Source organism: Aulonocara stuartgranti, assembly GCF_965226115.1.
Source record: "Aulonocara stuartgranti genome assembly, chromosome: 4".
Taxonomy (NCBI): domain Eukaryota; kingdom Metazoa; phylum Chordata; class Actinopteri; order Cichliformes; family Cichlidae; genus Aulonocara; species Aulonocara stuartgranti.
This window is the reverse complement of record NC_138942.1, coordinates 3,443,416-3,459,374: the sequence shown is the minus strand read 5'-3', so window position 1 is coordinate 3,459,374 and position 15,959 is coordinate 3,443,416. Positions and strand designations below refer to the sequence as shown.

The 15,959-nt window shown below is 46.0% G+C and overlaps 1 protein-coding gene across 3 annotated transcripts in view; it reads left to right on the top strand.

The window, feature by feature from the left end:
* LOC309704600 (RNA binding protein fox-1 homolog 3-like) overlaps positions 1-15,959 on the top strand; it is a 352,816-nt gene that overhangs the window by 79,712 nt on the left and 257,145 nt on the right. For all 3 annotated transcript variants that reach the window (XM_082529847.1, XM_082529845.1, XM_082529846.1), the window contains exon 3: positions 10,808-10,870. The gene's annotated coding sequence lies outside the window, so the exon portion shown is untranslated. The remainder of the gene's footprint in view (positions 1-10,807; positions 10,871-15,959) is intronic.

The window sequence follows — 15,959 nt, the reverse complement described above, 5'->3', positions numbered from 1 at the left end:
TAACCAATCTGTGACAGATGTTGTTGGTTAATGCTACCTCTCGCATTTTCTTCTTTTTACATCCCAAAAGCAACCCGGTAGACGGGTTGTGCGTAGGTGGGCCAGGTGTATTTGCGTGCTCAAGTCTACAGATGAGTGCCGGTGACATGATTTGTCATGCAGACAGCCAGCCCGCTGTCTGCTTGATTACCGCTGGCCAGCCAAACGCTTGACCCTCAAGCGGTCGAGGCCCCGGCGGTGGCAGTGGTGGGAGCATTATCCACCTCCACCCCTGCCTGTGTATAATGGCCGCGTCGTGTGATCGATGGCCTGTGTACCTGTGGAGCCCGGCAACTACAAAGCCAGACACACACACAGTGACGCACACAACTATACAACGAAAGGGCTTTTATGAAGGCCTGGAAACACACAGCGCTCCTCAGGAAACACCTTAGGTCACACCCTGACACACGAATCCATTATACAGGCTTGACGAGATGTATGGTGTATTGTCCAAATACACTGTAGTCACAGTGCTGAATTGCTTGAATGTTTGCCTGTGCAGGCATTCTTCCTCATTAAACACGACGTACAGATTACAGATGAGTATAAGATTCTCCGAGTCACTGCCTGGTGCACATTTCTTAGCTTATATATCGAGCTGCAAACACACAGTTACTCAAACACCTTGTTTAAACAATTTGTGCATTTTTTAAAATACTGAATTGTTTAAGCGAGACTTTCATGTAAAAGTTAAGTAACTTTTCTTATCAACAGAGGCTTTTACGTCAACGTTTTTTTCTGTCTCTATTGTACAAAAGCAGCAACAATGAATGAGTGAAAGCTAGTCAGGCAGGTTGACACATCTAAATACCTTTAGTTCAGCTCTGCACAACTTGCTTTTAACCAGACTATTATCTGTATTCGTATTCACATGAAAAGGATTTGAGTGATGTTGCTTTATCTTGGCCAGACATCCATGACGGGAGTCCTAGATCCGTATATCCAGTCGGTTGACAGATTACAGGAAAATCATTTACCGTATTTTTCGGACCATAAGGCGCATTAAGCAAAACAAAACAGTTAGATAAGTCAAACTTTACTCAACTCAATCTTCTTGCTTCCTCCACTTCTGTACCATTGATTCATTAATGCTGTATTCTATCACAGCTGCTCTATTCCCATGTTGTTGCAGTATATTAATAACTAGTATTGTGGATGCATTATCTCAGTTGTTCTCCTGACTGAAGTTTGGTCCGTTTACAGCATCCTGCCATGCGATTGCATTTGTCCCTAACCATCAGGAACCCTCACGTTAACTTTTATCGAGTGGAAGAAAGTTAGCGTTCATCCTGCAGCTTCACTGTTTATGTTATGCTAACATAGCTGTGTCGCTAGCAAACACGTAGCACATCGTTATATACCACCTAGTCCAACTTCAGTAACCCTACAAACGTCACTGCTGTTTATTTTTCTGTCTTCATTTATGCTGGAAGTGATAACAGAGCTGTACGTTTGAATGTTTCAGAAATCTCTCAGTCAGAACATGCTATATCCTGTTTAGGTGGAAGCTAGCGAGCTAACTTCCTGCTAACGTCTAACGTTAAATGTAATAAATTCTGTTTTCATGGATGCCTGGATGTTAGACTTAATTGTTACACCTGGTAAAGCAGCAACACTGATCATTTTATTACAGAATTCAGACAGTTTGTAACTCTCAGTGATGCTGCAGTGTTTGTTTTGGGACATGAAGAAGACGGAGTTTTGGACACAGATTACTCCGCGAGGCTCCAACAGTCCATCGAGCGGTGCGGCTTCATAGCTTACCAAAGTCATACTAAAACAATTTTTTAAAGATTTTTGAGCGTCGTGTACCACATAAAATCAGTTAGAGGTCAGTAAGCACAACCAGAAGTCATACATAAGGCGCACTGTCGATTTTTGAGAATATTTAAGGATTTTAAGTGAGCCTTAAAGTGTGGAAAATACAGTAGCATTTGTTCATAAAGTCTCTAGAAGTCTACTGAAGAGAAGGAATGCTATATATTTTCTTTTTTTGATATATACTGGCTGTGAACACTGTCAAACACATGGTTTAGTTGTTCAGTTAGTCAGAGATCAGTTGACTAAAAGGGAGCATAGCTAATTGTTTCCACTGTCAGTAGCCGTCCTGCTATATGGATGGCAGTACTGTTATCCTGCAAGTATCTGCTCCCACCCGGAAAGAAATATTTCATCACAGGATAAAGACGAATATTCCCGATCACTGTGGTTGATTTGCAGTGACCTTTGCCAGCGAAATTCCCTCCACAGCATGATGGAGCCACAGTATGCCCTTTCTGTTAGGGTCAGGCGTTAAGGTTATTCCTTCGAGTCGCTCGTCTCCCCCTTGCTCGCTTGCTTTCCCCGTTCCGTTCTGCTCCCGTCCATCTCCTGCATAAACAAAATCCCTCCCGCTTGATCTTTTCAAAACTCTCAGTTTGTCCTTTGGAGAGCCAAGGTTACCGTGTCCATCGCTCCCTCCCGCTGCAGCAGAGATCTGTCAACAAACTTCTGAACACTTTCTCACTTGGAAAACTTAAAGAGGAGCGGGGCTGTCCCAGGAGGTAATCAAGCTCCTTCTCCTGCAACTGGTATCTTTAAACAGAATAGATAAAGGAGAAGCGGGTCATGCAGGAGAGCTCAGGTACTCTGCTGGAAAAGTTCAGTGTATTGATGTGCTGCAAAGGGCTAGTGCTTCACAGAGAGAGGAGCCCGTCAGACCGCAGGCTTGATACCTGCACCGCTAGCCCAAAGGGAGCTAGGTTAGTGCCCAGAGAAATTGACTTACTGAAAAAAGATTACTCCCTCTTTCTGTCGTTTTTTTCTATCCTTCTTACCCACACAAACCTTCTTTCACTCCTCTCAACTTTTGTGGAAAAGAAGAAAAAAAAACACTCGGATAAATTACTGTTCTTCACTGGAGACTAATGATCTACTGGTGTCTTTGCATCCTGGCCCTGAAAGTGGTGAAGAGCTTTGATGATGGAGGATTGCGGCTGACAGATAAAAGCTGGACCCCCTCCAAACCTCCTCCCCCCCACCCACCACTACCACCACCACCACCTCCTTCAGATGCTCCCCATCTCTCCCAGCTACTTAGTTATGAGCTCCAGCGTTATTTCTATAGTAACCCATTGTTATTTTATTTCATCTTTGCCCCGAAAGTTCAAGCTGGAGGCAGAGGAAGAAATCGTGGTTGCCTCTCGCTCTCTATCTCTGCCTTTGTCTCCATTCAGGTCTTTTTCTGTCTGGATGCATTCATCGTGTAAAGGAATTTGACGACGTGTCGGTCTCTTAATGCGTTTATAAAGGACAGGTTTCCTTTAGCTAGTCCTCCTTTTCAGGTAAATGGATAAACATTTGCATTTTTCTAACACGTTTCTTCTATCAAGTGACAGAATTACACAAAGAAAGGTCGCCGTTTTGAACATAACACACCTTTTAAATCTTCAAAGCTCACACTGATCTCTATAGTCTCTGCACTGCCTTCTTTACCTTCCTCTCCTCCTGACTTTGTCTTTAACGAAGCTGTTGCTGCTTTTAAGAAAACGAGCTTTGTGCAAATTCACCTGCATTATTTAGTAAATTTCAGCAGCGAGCCATTAAAAGGTTGAGAGAACTTGAACTCTGAGAAAACGTGACTGTTTTTGAGCCCTTTCCCTTTCCGTCCCCACTCCTCACTTTTTCACCCGAGCGCAATTTGATTGGACTTGATTTGATTTGAGCCCTGCCACTTTCAGTTTGAATAAGGTAACCAAGAGTTATTTGCTAGGAGAGACAAGGGCCTCACCGGATGGAAGGTTTGATGAATTTTCACACTGCTTAAAAATTCCAGCTTTGCTTTATTCAAATGTAACACATGACTACAAAGACCCAGTGTTTGATGAGGTGTATGAGATGTAAATGTCGGATGGAGCCTCTCCACTTATCTGCCCCACCGAGGAAGGTGCCCAGCATCGTAATCATCTGATCTGAATGGATTCAAAGTGTGCTCCTTGATGTGAATGAGTGCTGCTCCATTGCTTTGACGGGGGGAGCGGTACAGTAACATCCCCTGGGGGCTCCGTGGATCAGATGGAGCAGGCTGGGAGATGTGTGCGGCAGCCTCTCAGGGATCTGTGAAGACTGCAGTTATTTTTCCAGGAATCCATTTTTGATGGGGGAAAGCCGCTTTAAATCTCAGATTCCGCTACATTGGAGTTAAATTTGTATCTGACTATATCAGTGTCTCCTAAAAAATCCACTTCACTTCCTTTTCTGTTTTTTTTCCTCCGACCTGTGTTTGTCGTTCAGTCATTTGAAATTACTCCGCTCTTGTATGTATAGTCAGCCATGCTGGATGAGCTTGCAAGCATAAGATGGAAATGCATGCAAATTTTAGACCTCTTACTGCAGTGACCAAACCAGAGGCAATATTGGACGCCAAAATATGTCAGTCATAAAGGCGTAAACATTATGAGCTTGGAGGAGTTGCAATGCAGCAAGCATTTGATTGGTTTTCACTCATTCGCCTTTGTATTTTTTTAGTTTTTGTCAATGGTTAGCTGTAAACTAATTGTTTGGGTTAAGCCGGTGAAATCTGCATGAGTAGATTTTGTAATTTTTCATATTGCATGTTGCAATATGACACTTACCTAGTGTCCTTTATGATGAGCATCCATGTGTGATGAGTTGGGAGTCAGAGATGCTTCTCGCTGTTGCCATAAAGGATGCTCAAGGACACCTTGTGCATATACTTAAGACGTCAGCAGCTTAGAGAAAAATCGCCATTTTTGACATCCTAGTAGTGACGAGGGGCTGCCCGTAACCATCGCAGGTTCTGCGAGGAAACTGCATCAGCTCCTTTATTTCAGTACATATGAAATCACCCGCTGTCACTCTACAGTAGCAGGCGGGAACGATATCAGCAGGAATTTATGCAAATCTTGATTAGCTCAATGAAAAATGATAAAATATCAGAGATATGAACTATTAAACAGCAGATGTTTAACAACACAGCAGATGTTTTATATCACCAGCAGCGAGAGGATACATAGGCTTTTCACTGGTGCTGCCGCTGTAGCTAATAAGCGAGCTCGTGGATAAGTGCGTGTCTACCTCTGCGCGTGGCCAAGCCTCCGGATGGCCGTGCCTCTGTCTGGGGGCAAGCTAAGCTTAAACACTTTGTGCTTGTGCTGCTGAGAGTCTGTGTGTGCACAGGCCTGTATTTGTCACTGTGTATTTGCGTGTGAGCTCTAGACCAAGCTGCTCACAGCCTGCCTGTCTCTTGTCCCCCCCTAGAGGGTCATTCAGCCCCTCTCTCAGCCTCTAATCCCGTCTGTCCGGGGGAGATAGAGGGGAGCAGACGGCCACATCACACCCGGGGCGCCGCAAACACAATCACCAGCCTTTCACAGACACTTAACGGGGCTTTGCGCTTGTTCAACAAGGCAAAACGCGGCAGGAGGGATCAATTTAATACAAGGCCTGACTCAAATGGAAAGAGGGTAAATAAATAGGCAATGACAGCGAGGACTGTTGCACAATTTGTGTAGTGGCTTTCCACTTTCTCTCAGTCTCTCCTTTGTTGCTCTTCGCTGTAGCACCTATATGATTCCACTTCCTCCCTCTGTGACATATGGGGCTGAGCTGAGGAAGAGCAGCCCTGGTCCCTCTCTCATCAGGCTGTGTTATTTTAATAAATCACTTCTGCCATTGCTTGGTACATTAATTCCCCAGGCCCAGAGGGCTGTGTTACCACTAGCAGCGATCTGCATGAGGCGCTAAATGATGTGGGGGATCCCCCAGTGAGAGAACAGAGGCTCTCTGAATCTTCCCTCCATCTCAGCATTGTCGGTTTGGCTCTCACCCTGGGCTCGCCCAGTTCTCAGCACAAATCGTATTCAGAAAGGAAGCCGAGGCCTCATCGGGCACGCATAGCCGAGAGGGAAGTCACCTGACGCCTCAGACACTAGCCGTCGTGTAGCATTGTTGCGCTTCGTTACTTCAGGGCATTGCGGTGCGATGCGTCTGCGCTCGCATCCATGTAGCGCTCCTTTCCACAATGTCAGCTTCAGGCATTAGTAAAAGTTGCAAGGACAGTCCTCACAGCAGCATTCAGGTTTAACACGATTAAATGCGTGCCTTCATGTTAACAGAAAAGGCAAACCCAAGACTGCATAAGCTCACGTCTCTTTCCTGCGTCTCGAGTTGGTCAGTTCAGACATGGTTGCTGCTGGTGTAAGACATCCAGTCTGAGAGTCTCACTCTGTCATGGGCGAAAGAATTAAAATTGTGTGCGTATGTATTAAACCAACGCTCTTTCTGCACACACGAAATTAGAACGGGGGTGCAGAGTTTTTCCTCAATAACATCTATTAGAAATGAATATTGCTCCAAGCAGCAATGAGCACACAGCAGTAACTTTATTATCCGTCTCAGGATCGGTCGGCGCGGTGCACGATCGAGAGGGCTTTGATCGAGTTCGGGTAGCACAGAACGCGAGTGCTACGGCTCATTCTGTCGGCGTCGGGCGTATGTCTGAATAGAGCCAGAAAAAAAAGCAATACCAAAGTGACCACGTCTGGAAAAATAGATTAAAAAATACAGATGAATCCAATGTTTTGTAGCCCATGTCAGAGAAATGCTCGAGTCTCACAGCAGTTTAATCTACACCTTCTCTTACAGTCCTCTTCAGTTTGCAGATACGCTCTCTTCAAATGAAATTCCATCACATTTTCTTGCAGCGAGATGATCATAGCTCTCAGAATGAGCCCCGTGTCTGCAGGTGGTGGCATACATAAACACTACGTAGACGTAGCTGTTTTACATGACTGCTTGATTGAATTCAGCACGGTGCGACTGTACAGGCGCAGGTGGTACGAGTAGGAGACACCAAAGTGGTAACACTCGCACTGGTAGTGTTGGTGGGAGCGAATGTATTTCCCCACCGGGGGTACCAGACGCCGCCGTTTCCCTTCCAACACCTCAGCGCTCTGTTGGCCGGCTCTCCGCTTCTTTCTTTCTCTATACATTATAACTCCTTAGACAGAGGTGAGGTTGCTATTGGTATGCACAGACAACACCGGCAGATTCACCACCCAGAATACCACTGGGAGATTATACCCTTCCTGCTCCACGCAGCAGGGATTCGGCTACCGTAAATAGAGCGCTTGGGAGTGTGCTGTGTGCCCAGAATGACAGAGCACTGCAGTGGCTGAATACTCCAGCCAGACGGCGAGCACAAACTCAAGGACTGCCGCAAATACAGTAATCTCTCATGCTTTTGGTTGTGGTTTTTACCTTTTTCTACAGGGGCTCAGAAATCGTCGCGCTGGAGATCCATCTGGCTGATTGTCAGCGTGCACTGGGCAGCCGTTGGGGCATGCAGGACACGAGCTACAGACAAAAGAAAGCAGGAGGCCAGAGTGGAAAAAAAATAAAAAAGCTGCTCACAGGAACCGTGCATCAGTCAAGACAAGAATTCGGGCCTACTTATAGTTTTCAAAGGAGAAAATTGGGCCATTTATTTGCTTTTTGCTCAAAGATTAAATGAGTTTATTAATAAATAATTCATTGTATGCTTGTATCAAATCTTCCGAGGCACGAGGCGTAAGTCGTAGCAGTGCGTTAGCATGCCGATCGTATCATGAATAAAAAGCAGGAGTTCGTCTAAAGGCTTATGCAGAATCAGAGACAAAACCTGAATGACAGTGAGAGAGGTAATTTGAACGAGTGTAATGACTTGCTGTTGCCATGGTGTGCAATGACACACAGTGGAAACACAGACGCAGCACAGTGAAATTCAAGAGGAGAAGCGCTTCGGCACGTTTTAGCAACAAGCTACCGATTACGTTACGAAGGGATAATTAACGCGAGCGTGCACCAAACCTTTTGTTTTTTAAGGAGACGTTAATACAAGTTTAATTAAAACATTTCATGGTCATTTTTTAGTTTTCATCGTCAAGTATTAGCAGCTTCTCTTTTTCTCCTCCACATCCCAATTTCCATTTGTCTTACGTTTGACCCATTAAAACTGCATCTGTGCATTTGACTTAATATGGGCACGGAGGGCTGTCTTAATTAATAAGCAGGCATCCACCAAACTAATCTGCCTGTGTTGTGAAGTCTGTCCTTTCCATTAAGTGGGACTCACATTATCTCCTAATCAAATTAGTCACTTAATTGTGGCCCTCCCTTGATGGATCCCATGAAAAAAGGAGTGCCGTGTTTGCTGCAGGGGGATGTGTGAAGATGGAACACGGCTGTTTCATTACGATATGAATTTTTTAATAACCAAAGCGTTCACTGTCATCTTCTTGCTTTGAACCTTGGCAAAGGGTGAAGTTGAATTTGACATTTTATCCACTCACACAGTTGAGTGTCTGGCTGCTTTGTTGGGGCTAAGTACCATAGCCCAGGGCCACTACCCAATTGCCCAACAGGGGATTGACCCCTGTCATCCACTGATCACTAGTCTGCTTTCTTAATCACTCCCCCGCATTGTCTACTGCAATACTTGATCTCAGTCGATGCATTAACTCCTTCATCCCTCTTAGAGCTGCTATTCCCCAAGTCGTGATTAAGGAGTGAAATCTGATGTTACCAAAGATTTCACTCCATCCGTCCATCCTTGGACAGATTGGCTCCTGAGGGGAGGGTCTCTAATTTTAAGGAGCCAAGTCCGCCCCCGCGGCGTTACAGCGCGGGCGCGGTGGCCGGGGGAAACCCCGGGTCCTGATGAATGGAGGTATGTGTGGTCGTTTGTCCCGCTGATTGAGTTTTATCCCCTGCCCTTTCACAGCAGCCAGACAATAAAGAGAGCCACATCCAAGCGTGACAGGTTAACCTAACAGTAATAGAATACTCTTAATAGTCTAGCCTCAGCCAAAGTCCACGGCAGAGACGTCCAAATAGCCAAGCTTCCTTTGTGGCGGGAGTGGAGGTGTGAGGGGGGACCGGCTCTCACTGTTGTTGTGTGATGGAAGCAAGGACAAAGAGGGCAGCTTGATGGCTTAATGTGCGGTTTGATCGCTTCGTTGGGTGAAATTGAAGTTAGCGAGGGCGACCGAACGCAAGGGAGGGGGTGTATTTTCAAAATGGAAATTAGTCGTATACGAGCGTGACATCGACGCGCTGTATCGCTTAAATATTTTATGGGAATCCTTGAGCCTTTGCATTGGTACAGATGCCGCGACGCGGTGGTGGCGTCTGCACAGAAAAGCACAATCAAAGTGAGCAAACTGTCAAAGGAGATTTGGATGATGTTGTCATGACGTTGACATGGACGTGTCTGTTTTCTGGCAGATAATCTTCACAAAGAGAATCCTCCGGGCTACATGCATCCGCGCAGGCAGAGCCTCTGACTGTGTTTGTTTCTGTTGCACCTCCGCTCGCAGTTTGTCATGTCTGACTCGGGCTTTAATTAGGCCTGCGAATTGAAGCGGCGGCGGCAGCAGCAGGGCTGGGAGCCCTCTGTCCACAGCTCAGCCGTCCTCCACGGTGTCTCCTCGGAGGACCTCTCTGCTCTGTGTGGTTAAGATAATAGAGGCTCGCTCGGAAGATGTTAATTGAGGGGAGATAAAGTGCAGTAGTGGCTGCGGGGATGCACGGAGCGGGGGTGGAGGGGAAGGAGGGAGAGCTACCTGATTAGAGGCTGAGGTGTTTGACTTACAGCTCTTCTTTTGATGATGATATATGTAGCACCAGATTTTTCAAGGAGAAAGACAGAAACGCACGAGGAGGAGCCTAAGAGATAGTTATTAAAGTTTTCCCTGGGGCGTTTCTGTTCTTCGCTGTGCCGTTACTAAGTTACGCTCTCGGGTTTGTGGAGTGAAGAGTCAGGTTTCGAGGAGCTTTTTGGGGGCTCAGAAGGATCTGGCAGCCGTGCAGACGGGCAGGGAGAGAGGCAACTCTACCTGGGCCTCGGAGGTTGAAGCAGAGATGGAGGTGATCTGACCGAAACAGCTGAAGTGACAGAAGCTACATTAATAGTGGCATATGTCTGGAGCAGAGAGAAACTAAAAGGGAGAGAAAACAGACTCTCCACCAGCCCGGGAGAGGATGAAGGGAACGAGAAAGAGGAGGGGAGGACGAAAAAAGCAGAAAACAGTGCCAGCAGCCTCTATAATTGCCTCAATGCCGCTGGGATTGCTTTCATTCAATTGAAGCATTCTCTTTCTCTGTACATTGGAGGTGGAGATGGAGGAGGGGAGGAGGGGTCGGGCCGTTTGGCGTGGGCGGGCGGGAGATCCGACGGTGCCCTCCCTCTTCCAGCAACATACAGTGATGAGGGCGATAGCTCCCCTGTAGCGGCCGAATCTCTGGCATCAGTGTGAGCAACAGAGAGAGCGAGCGAGCGAGTGAGATTTAGTGTTTGTGAGAGAGAGAGAGAGAGAGCAGAGTACTGTGGAAGAGTGAGGCAGCGATAAGGAGGTAGGTGGACCACAGATCAGACCTGTCAGATGTGATTGTGCGGCCAAGTGCAACCCCGCATGTGAGCGTGTGTGTGTGTTTTTATATTTCCCAAAGACAACCAGCTTCCCCGCCCCCTTTCATCACAACACACACAAACACAGCATCGCTGCCCAAACACACGCACATTGCTCGAGGAATCCTTTTATTTCTTTATTTGGGCTCCTGTTGGTGCGTGCCTTAGATGCTCAGCTCCCTCCTCCTCTCTCTTCTTCTCCTCCTCCTCCTTGTCCTGTTCTTCTCTCCTCCTCCTCCTCCTCCTCTCCCCTCTCGCTTTGCCGCTCTCTCACAGCCTCGGTTTTCTTTTTTTTTTCTCCTCTTCAATCTTGTGCAGGTTGTATCTGACGGAGGGACCGGTGCCGCGCTCCCATCCCCGCGCTCCTTCAGCAACAACACTGTGAGTATTCTCATGCTAATTTGGCTTCTCCAGCCTCCCCAACATCGGTTTTGTCTATTTCGCTTTCTTTTTATTCTTTGCCTCTTTTATGTTTTCATCCGTCGCGCCAAACACAGCGGCGGCGGCAGCAGGAGAAGCAGCGCGGGAAGGGAGAGAAAGAGGAATGAGAGAGGACATGCACAGAAATACAGAGAGAGGAGAAGAGAGGGGAAGGCAGAGAGGGAGGGGGGGGAAAGAGTCGAGGAGGGAAAGGGATTTCTGCCGCCGCCGCTGCGAGCAAGCCGCTCTGCTTTCGGAGGTGTTTCTCCTGGAGGATGGTGGAATTGCCGAAGGGATGTAGGGGGCGGGTCTTGGTTTTGTGAGTAGATAGTTGTGCGAGAATGATAGGGGATGTTGTTGACAAGCATAGAGTGGCTCATCAGACAGCCGGGCAGCTGGAACCAAGGTTTTCTCTGTTGACTAAACTTCTGATTCATCCGTCACTTTCCATATTTACACGCGCACACAGATAGATGCGCTTCTCTTTCTTCTTTCTTTTTTTTAACCGACGTTGCTCTTGTTGTGGAGCGAGGACTTTTACGCCGCCGTCATTTTTCTGGTGACGCCGTGCAGATGGGGGATGAATTGTAGATGGATGTTGCTCCTGGTCCAAGATGTGCTAAGCATATGTGTGTGCCATTCATAGCCTCAAAAGCACTTAGCGTAGTTTTAATGACTACAGTAGCAGATGCACGAGTAGGATTTTTTTTTTTTAAATTCAGTGTTTGTGCCCACGTACCATTAGTTGTGACAGGGTTTTGGTTTTTTAAAGAGGAAAACGCGTTACTACAGAGCTGTGCATGCCTAGAGTGCAGTGATTGTGCCTACTGTACACAATAAAGGATAGTCAGTGTGTGTGTGGGTGCAGGGAGGGGGGGTCAGGAAGTCAGCGTCCATCCGTACATGCTGCTCTTTGATCAGAGGGCCACGTTTAGTCTGCCCACGACATGTGTCTGAGCCATATGAAGAGTGGGTGGGTGTGTGTGTGTGTGTGTGATGGAGCCAAGACGGGCCCTGTGCCCTCACTGCAACACCATAGCTAATGGGCACATGGGTCAGCAGGGTTGGACGCTCCTCCGCTTGTGCAGATATGTCACCAATACTAAAAAGTCTCCGAGGCCTTCACCGCAAGTCACGAAAACACCAATCTTTGCGAGGCAAAAAAAATGCCCATATTGGGCCAACAAAACGCTCACAACACACTTTGGCAGATTCATTTGGCAGAGTGAAAGGGATTGATCTGAGCGTGGCAATTAGGCAAATTTCAGAACTAAGCATCTGGCGAGGCGAGAACGCTTTGCCTGGCAGAGGATTACCATTTTAGTTCCATTTTCAGACAACGCAGCCCAGAATGTGTTATTTCACAGCACTCCAGCAGCACAGCGGCTCGGGCGAAACCCAGCGAGCACATGAAGGATCTCTGTGCAACATTTCTGCTGTGTATGTTGATTCCCACAACCTGCAAAGTCAAAGCGGCGCGCTGATTAATCGCGATTAGGTTTAATATGCGTGTTCGAAAGCGGTGGCGGCCCGGCCTCCCTTTCCTCTGCCTTTATGAAAATGAATCGTCGGAGTAAAATGCCTGGGATGATAGCAGCCTGCCGACGAGCTTGCTTTCTAAAGTAGGCTGATATAAATGAGAACCATTCCCCCAATTACGGAAGATTAGGTTACCCTCCACCAATCTGAATCCTTAAATCCCTTCTGTTTTTACAGCTCTGTCTGGCGAATGTAATTCAGCCTCGAGACCTGGGCAGAATAGCAATAAAAGAAGGTAGAAACTTTAGCAGTGAAACCCAGGCAGTAAAAATATCCATTGGGAGAGAGCTAAAGCACATGATAATTGACACTGCGCTGTGTTGCAGTTGGCTGTAATTAACTGTGTAACAGAGGTTGTCAGTCGGAAAGAGAGAAAGCCCCGACTATCTTAGTGCATTTAACACACTTGAAAGTGCAACGTTTATCGTGTCTTTCCAGCTTTCACCGAGGGTGCGTTTCAGGTTAGCGGGGGCCTCTCGCCTGTATTTATCCAGATCTTTTACTACAGGCCCAGTCAGACATTACGCGCCGCTTCCTTTATCCTTTGTTCGACAGTTTCAGTGCATGAAAAATCAAAAGGAGCCATTGTTTCTGGGGCGAGCGCAAAAAAGCTTATCATCTATTTTTAGTGCGCTTTTCCTCATTGTTGCCTGGGCCACGATTCGTGCTTACGTCTAGCAGGAGTGTGCCATAAACTATGTTGTGCTTCGCAGCCAGGCGCTGGCTGTGGTGACAACTCTCACCCACACGCTAGTGATCTATGAGCCATATAGCACCGACCCCCTGCTGCCTCGCCAGCCGCTTTCGAACGCGCGCGACCGCAGCAGTGTCGTTCTGCCTGTGTGATAGCACCCATATGCGCACAGAGCACCTGTATTAACGTAATGCGGTAAGCCTTTATTTCTCATCACTTATCACAAGCCGCTACACGCTGTACCGAAAAGGAGGGGAAAAAGCTCATAAAGATAAAAATCACATTTCACTAGAGGGTGCTTGTGTGACAGTGATATATGCTGTGAGCATCCTGCCACCTCATTGAGATGGGAGTGAGTTCTGGGTGGGTAAATCAATTTGTGCAAAGGCTGTTGGCGCTAGTATTGGTTTCGTGATATGATCTTTGTTGTCCATTTTTAGAGGTCAGCGAGAGCGCCACGACAAGGGCGAAAGAACCTGACCGCGTTCTCTTGTTTCTGGGCTGGTAAATGATCTACACCAAGAGGATTGTGGGTAATCAAAAAAGTATACACATGTTTTTCCAGGTTTAGGCGCTATGGATTCTCTATTAAGAATGCACGCTCATCCATTATCGCGCGTGTCTTGATAGAGTATCCACAGCCAGAGGCGAGCTCTGTCTGCGCATTAATCGGCGTAATTACTCAGCGAGGGTGATGGTGATTATGGAGGTGCGTCTGAGTGCAGATACCAGTGGGAAACTGGGGAGGGGTGGACCTGGTGGTAGACCAGTCAATAGGTGAGCGCGACTCTCATCTCTGGGATCTCTGGTCAGGAAGAAACGACAGGAAGCCATTCCCTGGTGTCCGCCTCGTGGCGTATCACGTAGTGTGTTATACAGTAAAAGACTTTATCCTATACCGCCGAGAACTACTTTGAGCTTTCGCCGTCAGTTCAGAACATCCCTCGTTCTCCCTCTTGAAATCATTTTTAACTCTACTCCAAAGTCGAGTACCCAGCGGACCAAAACAAATCAAAATGCATGTTTGAAAAAGAAAAAAATAAGAGCCAGAAGTAAAAAAAAAATGCTAAAAACTATGATTCATACTGACTCAATCTAGTAATATCTAGAGTATGTGTGAGAGTAAAAAAAGCTCTTTGAGCTTTGGCTGGGAACAGCATTTCCACTTTAAGAGTTTTAATCCTTTTGTTAGTAAGATACTGATCTCGTGACTAAATGGAGAGCTCAGTTAGTGCTTCAGTCACACGAGAGTAAAAATAGGACGGCAACCTTCTTGTGACCAGGGGAAAAAATGGTTGCACAATGATTGCACGTGATGGTTTAGCAACAGCCTCAACCTTGGCAACGGTTATTGATCGACTCCAAACAACTCGCAGCAGTCACTCTGATTGGTGAAGGTTTCCAAACCATTAGCATCTAATTTATAAATGCCGACAGACTGCCGACATGTTGCAGTCGATCTGCGACACGTGCAACAGGGGACTCAACTGGTTATGTTCCTATATGAAAGCATGCAGAAACTACCATTTGTCACAATTTGTGAAGGAAATCCGCTTTCCTATCTCTAAAATTACATGTGCAGATTTGCATTTTTCGCTAACTTATAATTTATTTGTCATATTATCATTGATTGCATGCAATTGCCAACTTGAGTCCGGCTTATTGATCTTTTATTGATTTCTTAATGAACCAAAGTCGCACTGAAAACATCGACCGACGAGTGCTCGCAGACCTGCTCGCAACTAGTTCAGTGGCAGTGAAATGTCTGGTTCATTGCCGTCACAGTACCTTTGGTCATCCTGCAGTCTGTTGTTTTCCTGGTGGGACTTTAGCATTTGGTGGGACGCTCGACAAAATTACAATCACAACGTTTCAATGTGCAGGACACAACCATGGGTTCCTGCACATCTTTAAAGAGAAATGCATGTCAATGATCACATTTAAGGTCATTAAATTTTTATTTTCACCCTTGAAGTCTTCTATTTTGAGATGATCACATTCTATATTTGCAGCTATCTTATATTGATGCCTTTTTTAAAATTATGTGCTCAAAAGCTTCATCTCACATTCACTGAAGGTATCACACAAACCATGAAAGGAAGAAAAATAAGCTTTCAAATACAAGTTTGGAGATATTTGAAAAATACCAAGAATATCCTGAAAGTCGAAGGAGCAATTTTGAGGCAAAAAAAAAAAGTTTGAAACTTGGGACAATGAGTTCCTGAACAATCAAGTCCCGTATGAAACCAGAAGAGCACACTATGCTTGTATTAAAAAAAGATAAGGTGCCAATGGATTCTTTCATGCCTGCTGCTAGTACACCGTCATCTCCTGCTGGTACGCTGACTGGTAAAATTGGACGTATTGATGAGTTCTGTTAAACTGAATCTTTCAGTAATTCTTTTCAGCGACTGCTAAACTGCTCCGTGGGTTGTTGTTTTTTTTGTTTTTTTGCACACGATCTGTATTTTTAAGATGTTTTCTGACTCTGAACTTTTAGATACATTCAAAAAGATAAAGCATTTGTTGATTTGGTAATGTTGCTGTGTGGAAATGCTTTTCACTTCTCTTTGTTTAGGCTTTTAAAAGGTTTTAAATTTGACTTTAAAAAAGAAAGTGTGCGGCAATCTCATTCCACCAATAATACTGAAGCTTATTAGACCGTCTGTGGTTTGAATATTGAATTATAACTGAGCCTCAAGAGCAAGGATGTTACCACTTTGGTCACCAGCTGTCATATGATAGGGGGAAACCGAAGCGAGTGAGTGCATGGAGTGATATTATTCCCTGTTCAAGTGTACACAAGTAAGAAAAAAT